Source organism: Penaeus vannamei, chromosome 11 (assembly GCF_042767895.1).
Source record: "Penaeus vannamei isolate JL-2024 chromosome 11, ASM4276789v1, whole genome shotgun sequence".
NCBI lineage: Eukaryota > Metazoa > Arthropoda > Malacostraca > Decapoda > Penaeidae > Penaeus > Penaeus vannamei.
Window position 1 is genome coordinate 2,749,818 of NC_091559.1, and position 7,500 is coordinate 2,757,317.

Here is a 7,500-nt window from a genome sequence, read left to right on the forward strand (position 1 = left end):
ACTCTCTTTGTCCTATTTTTCTTTCGTGTTTTTTCCCCCCTCGTCTTTTCCTTTTTGTTTCTCTTCTTCCCTCTTCGTTGTTGCTTTCCACTCTCTTTGTCCTGTTTTTTTCTTTCGTGTTTTTCCCCCCCGTCTTTTCCTTTTTATTGTTCTTCTTCTAATCCCACCTTCTAATCCTATCTCTAATTCTAATCTCTGGTTTTCACATCAAAGGCTTTTGATCTGTTCGTCGCCTTTGTTACTCACGCCAGCGCTGGATTCGGTGAGTCATTGAGGCGGATTGTGGATTGTGGATTGTGGATGTGTTGTGGGTGTTGAGTTGTGGATTGTGGATGTGGTGTTGTGGGTGGTGTTGTGGTTTGGATGGTGATGTGGTTTGGATTTGGATGTGTTGTGGTGTTGTGGGTGGTGATGTGGTGTGGATTGTGGATGTGGTGTTGTGGTGATGTGTTGATGGATGGTGTTGCAGGCCGTGGATGGTGATGTGTTGTGGGTGGTGATGGTAAGTGGGCGGCTGCAGGTGGTGATGTGGGTGTTGTGGGTGATGTGATGTGGTGTTGTGTTGTGGGTGGTGATGTGATGTTGTGGGTGGTAATGTGGTGTTGTGGGTGGTGATGTGTTGTGTTGTGGGTGGTGTTGTGGATGGTGAATTGGCATTCTGGATGGTGATGTGGTGCTGTGGGTAGTGATGTGTTGTGGATGGTGACGTGGCGTTCTGGAAGGTGATGTGGTTCCCTCCCCTCCCCTCTCCTCCCATTCCCTTCCCTTCCCTCCCTCCTCCTCCTCCTCAGTCCTCCCTTCCTTCCCTGATCCTCCCCACCCTCGCACTCCCCCTCCCACCTCATCCCTCCCCTCCCCCTCTCCCTCCCTTCATCCCTCCCCTCCCTTTTCCCCCTCCCTTCCCTTCCCTCCCCATCCCTCCCCCTTCCCCTCCCTTCCCTTCCCCTCGTCCCCTCCCCCCTCCCCTTCTCCCCTTCTCCTCGGAAGGAGATGAATCAGGGACCATCCTCGAGCCCCGAGTGTTGGGACCGCTGGGGTGTCGAGCGCCGTGTCGAGCGTCGAGGAATTAAATTGGCTCAACCTCCATGGTCTTCGGTGCTGAGTGTGGTGGTTCCTTTCCGGGTCTTTTGGGGTTTGGGGGTGTGTGGGGTGGGGGGTGGAGAGGAATGTTTGCATGTCTTGTGGGTCAGGTGTGGGGGTTGTGTGTGTTCGTGTGTGTGGAGGGGTGGGGTGGGGGGGTGAGGAGGTTTTGGTGTGTGGGGTGGGGGGTGTTTGGGGGTGCAATTTTGGGGGGAGTTTTGTTTGTTTGTGTGTTTGTGTTTGGGGGGTTTGTGTGTGTGTGGGGGGCTGTTTGTGTGTGTGTGTGTGTGAAGAAGGGGGTGTTTGTGCGTGTGTGGGGTGTGTGTGTGTGGGTGGGGGGTGTTTGTGTGTATGGGGGGTGTGTTTGTGTGTGGGGGGGGGGTTGTGTGTGTGTGTGGGAGGGGGGGTGTTTGTGTGTGTAGTAACTGGGGGGGGGTGTTTGTGTGTGGGGGGGGGGGATGTTTGTGTGTGTGTGTGTGGGGGGGTGTTTGTGTGTGTGCGTGGGGGTGGTGTTTGTGTGTGTGGGGGGGGTTGTTTGTGTGTGGGGGTTGTGTGTGTGTTTGTGTGTGTGTGGGTGGGGTGTTTGTGTGTGTGTGTGTGGGGGGGTTGTGTGTGTGTGTGGGGAGGGTGTTTGTTTGTGTGTGTGGGTGGGGGGTGTTTGTGTGTGTGGGGGGGTGTTTGTTTATGTGTAAGGGGGGTGGGTGTTTGTTTGTGTGTGGGGGGGGTGTTTGTTTGTTTGTGTGTGTGTGAGGGGTTTGTTTGTGTGAGAGGGAGTGGTGGGGTGTTTGTGTGTTTGTTTGTGTGTGGGTGGGGTGTTTGTGTGTGTGTGTGGGGGGGGGGTGTCGTGCTGTGGGGAGAGAGGTGTTTGTTTGTGTGTGTGGGTGGAGGGGTGTTTGTGTGTGTGGGGGGTGCGTGTGTGGGGGAGGGGTTTGTTTGTTTGTGTGTGTGCATTGCATGCATGTGTGTGTTGAGACGGCATAGAGAAGAAGAAAAAGAGAAAGATGGAGATGGAGAAAGATGTAGAGAATGAGTGAGTGAGGAAGAGGGAGAAAGATAGAGAGAGAGAGAGTGAGGGAGGGAGTGAGGGTTGGAGAGTGAGGGGATTAGATGCAAATGGCTGGGAAAAGGAGAAATAAAGGCGTAGAGATGAAAGAGGGGAACTTCGAAGAGGGAGTGAGGGGTAAAGTCTCGGAAACAACCCCTTTTCTCGCATTCTCTCTCTCTCTTTCTCTTTCTCTTTCTCTTTCTCTTTCTCTTTCTCTTTCTCTTTCTCTTTCTCTCTTTCTCTCTTTCTCTCTCTCTCTCTCTCTCTCTCTCTCTCTCTCTCTCTCTCTCTCTCTCTCTCTCTCTCTCTCTCTCTCTCTCTCTCTCTCTCCCTTCTCCCTCTCTCTCTCTTCCCTTCCTTCCTTTCCTTCCCTCCCTTCCTCTCCTCCCTCCCCCCTCCCTCTATACCCATCCGATTCCTCCCTCCCCCCTCTCTCCTCCCTTCCTCCTCCCTTCCCAATACCCTCCCTCCCTCCCTCCTCTTCTCCCCTCCTCTCTTCCCTTCCCCCTCCCCCTTTCTCAGGTATACCCGTGCCACCATGCCACCGTGCTCCCTCAATACCCTCCTCCCTTCCTCTCCTCCTTCTTCCTCCCTCCTTCCCCCCCCTCCTCCCTCCTTCCCTCCCTTCCTCCCTCTCCTCCCCCCCTTCCCCCCTCCTCCCTCCCTTCCCCTCTTCCCCCCTCTCCCCCTCCCCCCCCCATCAACTCGCCTAACGAAGCAATTACGAAGCCCTCAAACTAATTATAACCCAACACGACGTCAACACTTTTGCCGACACGACGTCCTCCGAGGTCGTTTTTAAATCGTCGTGGGAGTGGGTGTGGGGAATTGATTTTGAGGGGGGGTGAGGGAGTGGGATTCTGGGGAGTTAGGGGGGGTGAGGGAGGGGAAAGAGGGGGTGAGGGGAGGGAAGAAGGGAAAGGTGAGGGAGGAAAGAAGGCAGTGGAGGGGAAGAGGAGGAAGGAGAAGAGGGGTGGAGGGGAGGGTATAAGAGGGGTGAGTGGGGAGGAAGTAGGTAAAGGGGTGAGAGGAGGGAGGAAAAAAGAAGGGGTGAGGGAGGGAGGGAGGGGAAAGAGGGGTGAGGGAGGAGGAGGAAGGGGGAAAAGGTGAGGGAAGAGGAGGGAAGGGAGGAGGAGAAGGGGGAGAGGGAGAGGGGGAAAAAGGGCGAAGAGGAGATGGAGGCAAAGAATCGGAGAGCGCAGAATAGAGGGGGAGAGGTGGAACTGAAGAGGAGAGAAGAGGGAGGAGGGGTGAAAAAAGAGGTGATGAGAAGAAGAGGAGAGAGAAGGGGGAGAAGAAAAAAAGAAGAGGGAGACGGATAGGGGAAGAAGGGTAGAAGAGATGGAGAGAAAGAAGGGAAGAAGAGGAGAGAGAGTTATGGGAAAGGGGAGAGAGGAGAAGAGGCGTGAGAGAGAGAGAGAGGAGGGAAAGAGAAGGGGAGAAAGGTAAGCTGGAGATAAGAGGGTAGAGGAAGAGGGGAAAAGGGGAGAAAAAATGCGGCAGAAGACAGGGGAAGGTGCAGAATGATGATTAGGGGTGAGGGATTAAAAGAGGGGAGGAGGGAGCGAGACCCGAGACCAAGCGAAAGGGAAATGAAAAGAAAGGGAAGGGAAGGGAAGGGAAGGCGTTAGTGTAGGCCTACCCCCTTCTCCCCTTTCCCTCCGCCTCTCCTGCTTTCACCCCCAATCCTCCCTCCTCTTTCCTTCCCTTCCCTCCCTCCCTCCCTTCCTCCTCCTCCCTCTTCCTTCCTCCCTCCCTCTCTTCGCCTCCTCCCTCCCCTCTCTTGCCTCCCTCCCTCCTCCCTCCCTTCCTCCCTTCCTCCCTCCCCTTCTCTCCCCTCCCCTCTTTTCCCTCCCTCCCCTCCCTCCCCTCCCCCTCCCTTCCCTCCCTCCTCCCCTCCCCTTTCTTCCTCCTCCTCTCTTCCCTTCCTCTTTCCTCCCTCCTCCCGTCCCCTCCCTTCCTCCCCCTCCCTTCCTCTCTTTCTTCCTCTCCCTCCCCTCTCGTTCGTGTTGGCTTGTCTTCGTCTTTGTCACCTGTCACGCCAGTCACGCTTATCGCAGTGTTTGTTGTTGTCGCCGCGGTGGCTGCGGGGAACGGGCCGATTGTGTGTGTTTGTTTGTTTGTTTGTGTGTTTGTTTGTTTGTTTGTTTGTTTGTCAATAGCCGCTGTGTTTGTCCGTGTCCTCCTGTGTTTGGAATGCGTTTGGGAAGGTTGGTCGCGGTCTCCAAGTCGCTTTTTTTTTTTTTTTTTTTTTTTTTGTCATTATTATGGTTATTTATTGTCATTGTTTTTGTTCTCCATTCGCCGCCGCTTCAAGTAATGTTTTGCGTTTGTCTTATTTCTCATTTCGCGTTTGTTTATTTCATTATTATGGTTATTTATTGTCATTATTTTTGTTATCCATTCGCCGCCGCTTCAAGTAATGTTTTGCGTTTGTCTTATTCCTCATTTCATTATTTTTTTTTTTTTTTTGGATTCGTGTTTGTCTGTTCGATCGGTGTCCCGGTGATGAGAGGAGAGCCACCGCGCCCACGAGTTGCGGCGTGGGCGTGTGGGCGGCGCTTTGATTTGGTGCGCGAGAGAGTCTAGCTTCGACCCCCCCTTGGCTGTCATAACATGTGTCAGATTGGTGTGACGCAGGTGGCAGAGACGAGTGGGTTTCCCCCTTTGTCTCTCTCTTTCGCTCGCTCTGGCTCGTTTCGCTCTAAATCTCGTTTCTCTGTCCGTCTGTCCGTCTGTCTGTCTGTCTGTCTGTCTGTCTGTCTGTTTCGCCCTCGCTCTCTCGCTCGCTTGCTCTCTCTCTTTCTTTTTTCTTTCTCTTTTTTTCTTTCTTTCTTTCTTTCTTTCTTTCTTTCTCTTGCCTCAGTTCTCTCTCGTTACTGCTCTCTCTCTCTCTCTCTCTCTCTCTCTCTCTCTCTCTCTCTCTCTCTCTCTCTCTCTCTCTCTCTCTCTCTCTCTCTCTCTCTCTCTTTCTCTCTTTCTCTCTCTCTCTCTCTCTCTCTCTCTCTCGTCTCTCTCTCTCTCTCTCTCTCTCTCTGTCTCTCTCTCTGTCTCTCTCTCTCTCTCTCTCCCTCTCCTCTCTCTCCCTCTCAATCTCTCTCTCTCTCCCAGCTCCTGCACACACACACACACACACACACACACACACATAGTCACAGACACACACACGCACACACACATACACACACCCGTATATACTCTCCTCTCTCTCTCTCTCTCTCTCTCTCTCTCTCTCTCTCTCTCTCTCTCTCTCTCTCTCTCTCTCTCTCTCTCCTCTCATTCACCCTTCCGCATGCAACATTGCCAGAGTGTAATCTGTTAGCAGCAGGCATGGATACCTAGCAACTTGGTGCGAATATTTTGCCCAGCCTTGGGAGCCTCCTGAGGGGGAGGAGGAGGGAAGAGGGAGGAGGAGGAGGAGGGGGAAGGAGGAGGGAGGGGAGGAGGAGGAAGGAGGAGGAGGAGGAGGAGGGAGAGGGGAGGAGGGAGGGGAGGAGGGAGGGGGAGGGAGGAGGAGGGGGAGGAGGAGGAGGAGGAGGGAGGAGCGAGAGAGGAGGGAGGAGGAGGAGGAGGAGGAGGGAGGGGAGGAGGAGGAGGAGGGTGGGGGGGAGAGGGAGGGAGGGGGGGAGAGGAAGGGGCAGGGAGCAGGGATTTGCCGCCCCTCCCTCCCTTGCGCTGCACGGCTGGCCCTGTGACACCGCCCATCGTCACTAGTGGCCACTGTCCGCCGGCACTCTCTCTCTTTTCCCCGTTTTCCCCTTCTCCTGTTCTCCTCTCCCCTCGCTTCGCCCACCGGCACGGGAGTTCCCTTCTTCCCCATCCCTTTTTCCTTTTCAGGTTTCTCTTCTATTCTTCTTCTCCTGCTCCTTCCCCCCCTTCCCCCTCCCTCTCCCATTCTTACCCTCCTCCTGTACCTTTCCTTCCCCTCTCCATCCCTCCCCCTTACCTCTCCTTCCCTCTCCCTCCTCCCTTACCTCTCCCCCCTCCTCCCCTTCCCCTCCCCCTCTCTTCACCTTCCCTTCCCCTCCCTCTGTTCTCTTCCCCTCCCCCTTGCCTTACCACTTCACCTCTGTCCCTTACCTCTTCCCCTCCCCTTCCCCTCCTCCTCCCTCCCCTCCTCCCTTCCCTCCTTCCCTCTTCCCTTCACCCTTCTCCTCCTCTTCCCCTTCACCCCACCCCTCCCCTACCCGTGGCCTACCGTCGTGACTTGACTCGAAAGACATAAAATCCCCTTTGCTTTGTTTTCTTGCTTTTTGGGGGAAGAGACACCCTTATTTGGTTAAATTTTTGGCTCTTGTTTTGGAGAAGAGACCTTATTTGGTTAATTTTTTGGCCCTGTGGGGAAGGTATTGATTGATATGCGTTTTGCCTTTTAGGGAGGGTCCTCAATGCGCCCTGCCGTTTATCGTTACTTTAGGGCTGTTTGCGAGCTCGCTATCTCCTGTGTTTTTTTTCTCTCTCTTCGTTTTTCGTTTTCTCTCGGTCTGTTTTTTTGTTTTTTTCTTTCTCCCTCTATTTTTTTTTTTTTTTAATCTTGTTGCTGGGTTTCATTTCCTCTCTCTGACTCTCTGTCTTTCTCCCTCTCTTTTTACTGTATTCTTCTCCATTCCTCTCTCACTCTTCCCCGTTTTTCTCCCCCTCTTCCTCTCCCCTATCACTATCCTTCGTTACTCTCTTTCTTTCTGTGTCTGCGCCAATCACCCTTTTCTCTTGCTCTTCCCCCCATTTCTCCTTCTTTACTCATAACTCGCTCATCTTTCAAGCACCGCCTTTCGCTGCATGACCGCCCCTTCCGTGTCACGTCATCAAAGGCGCCTCTGCATGAAGTACACCCAACCCATCCCACCACCCCACCCCACCCCACTCTCCTTTAACTCCACCCCACCCCACTCAACCCCACCCTTCCTGCCTTTCTCTGCCTTCCTCTTCCTCTGCTTCTCTCGTTTTCCTTCCCTCTCCTTTCTCTCTCTCTCTCTCTTCTCTCTTCTCTTTCCTTTTCCTCTCCTTTCTCATAACTTTCTCTCTCCTTTGTCTCCTTCCCTCTCTTCTTTCATTTCCTCTTCTTCTGTTTCTTTTCCTCTTATCTTTTTTCTTCTTTTTCTTTCTTCTTCCTTCTCTTTCTTTCCTCTTTTCTTTCTTTTCTTTTTCTGTTCCTGTTTTCTTCTTGTTACCATTTTTCCCTTCATCTCCTTCATCTTTTCTACTTTTCCCCCCTCTCTCCTTCTCCTCTCTCCTTTCTCCTTCCCTCTTCTCTTTCTCTCCTTTCTGTGCTTTCTCCTTTCTCTCCATTTCTCTCCTCTCTCTTTTCCCCTTTTTTTCTCCTCCTTTCTGTGCTTTCTCCTTTCTCTCCATTTTCTCCTTCCTCTCCCTTCTCT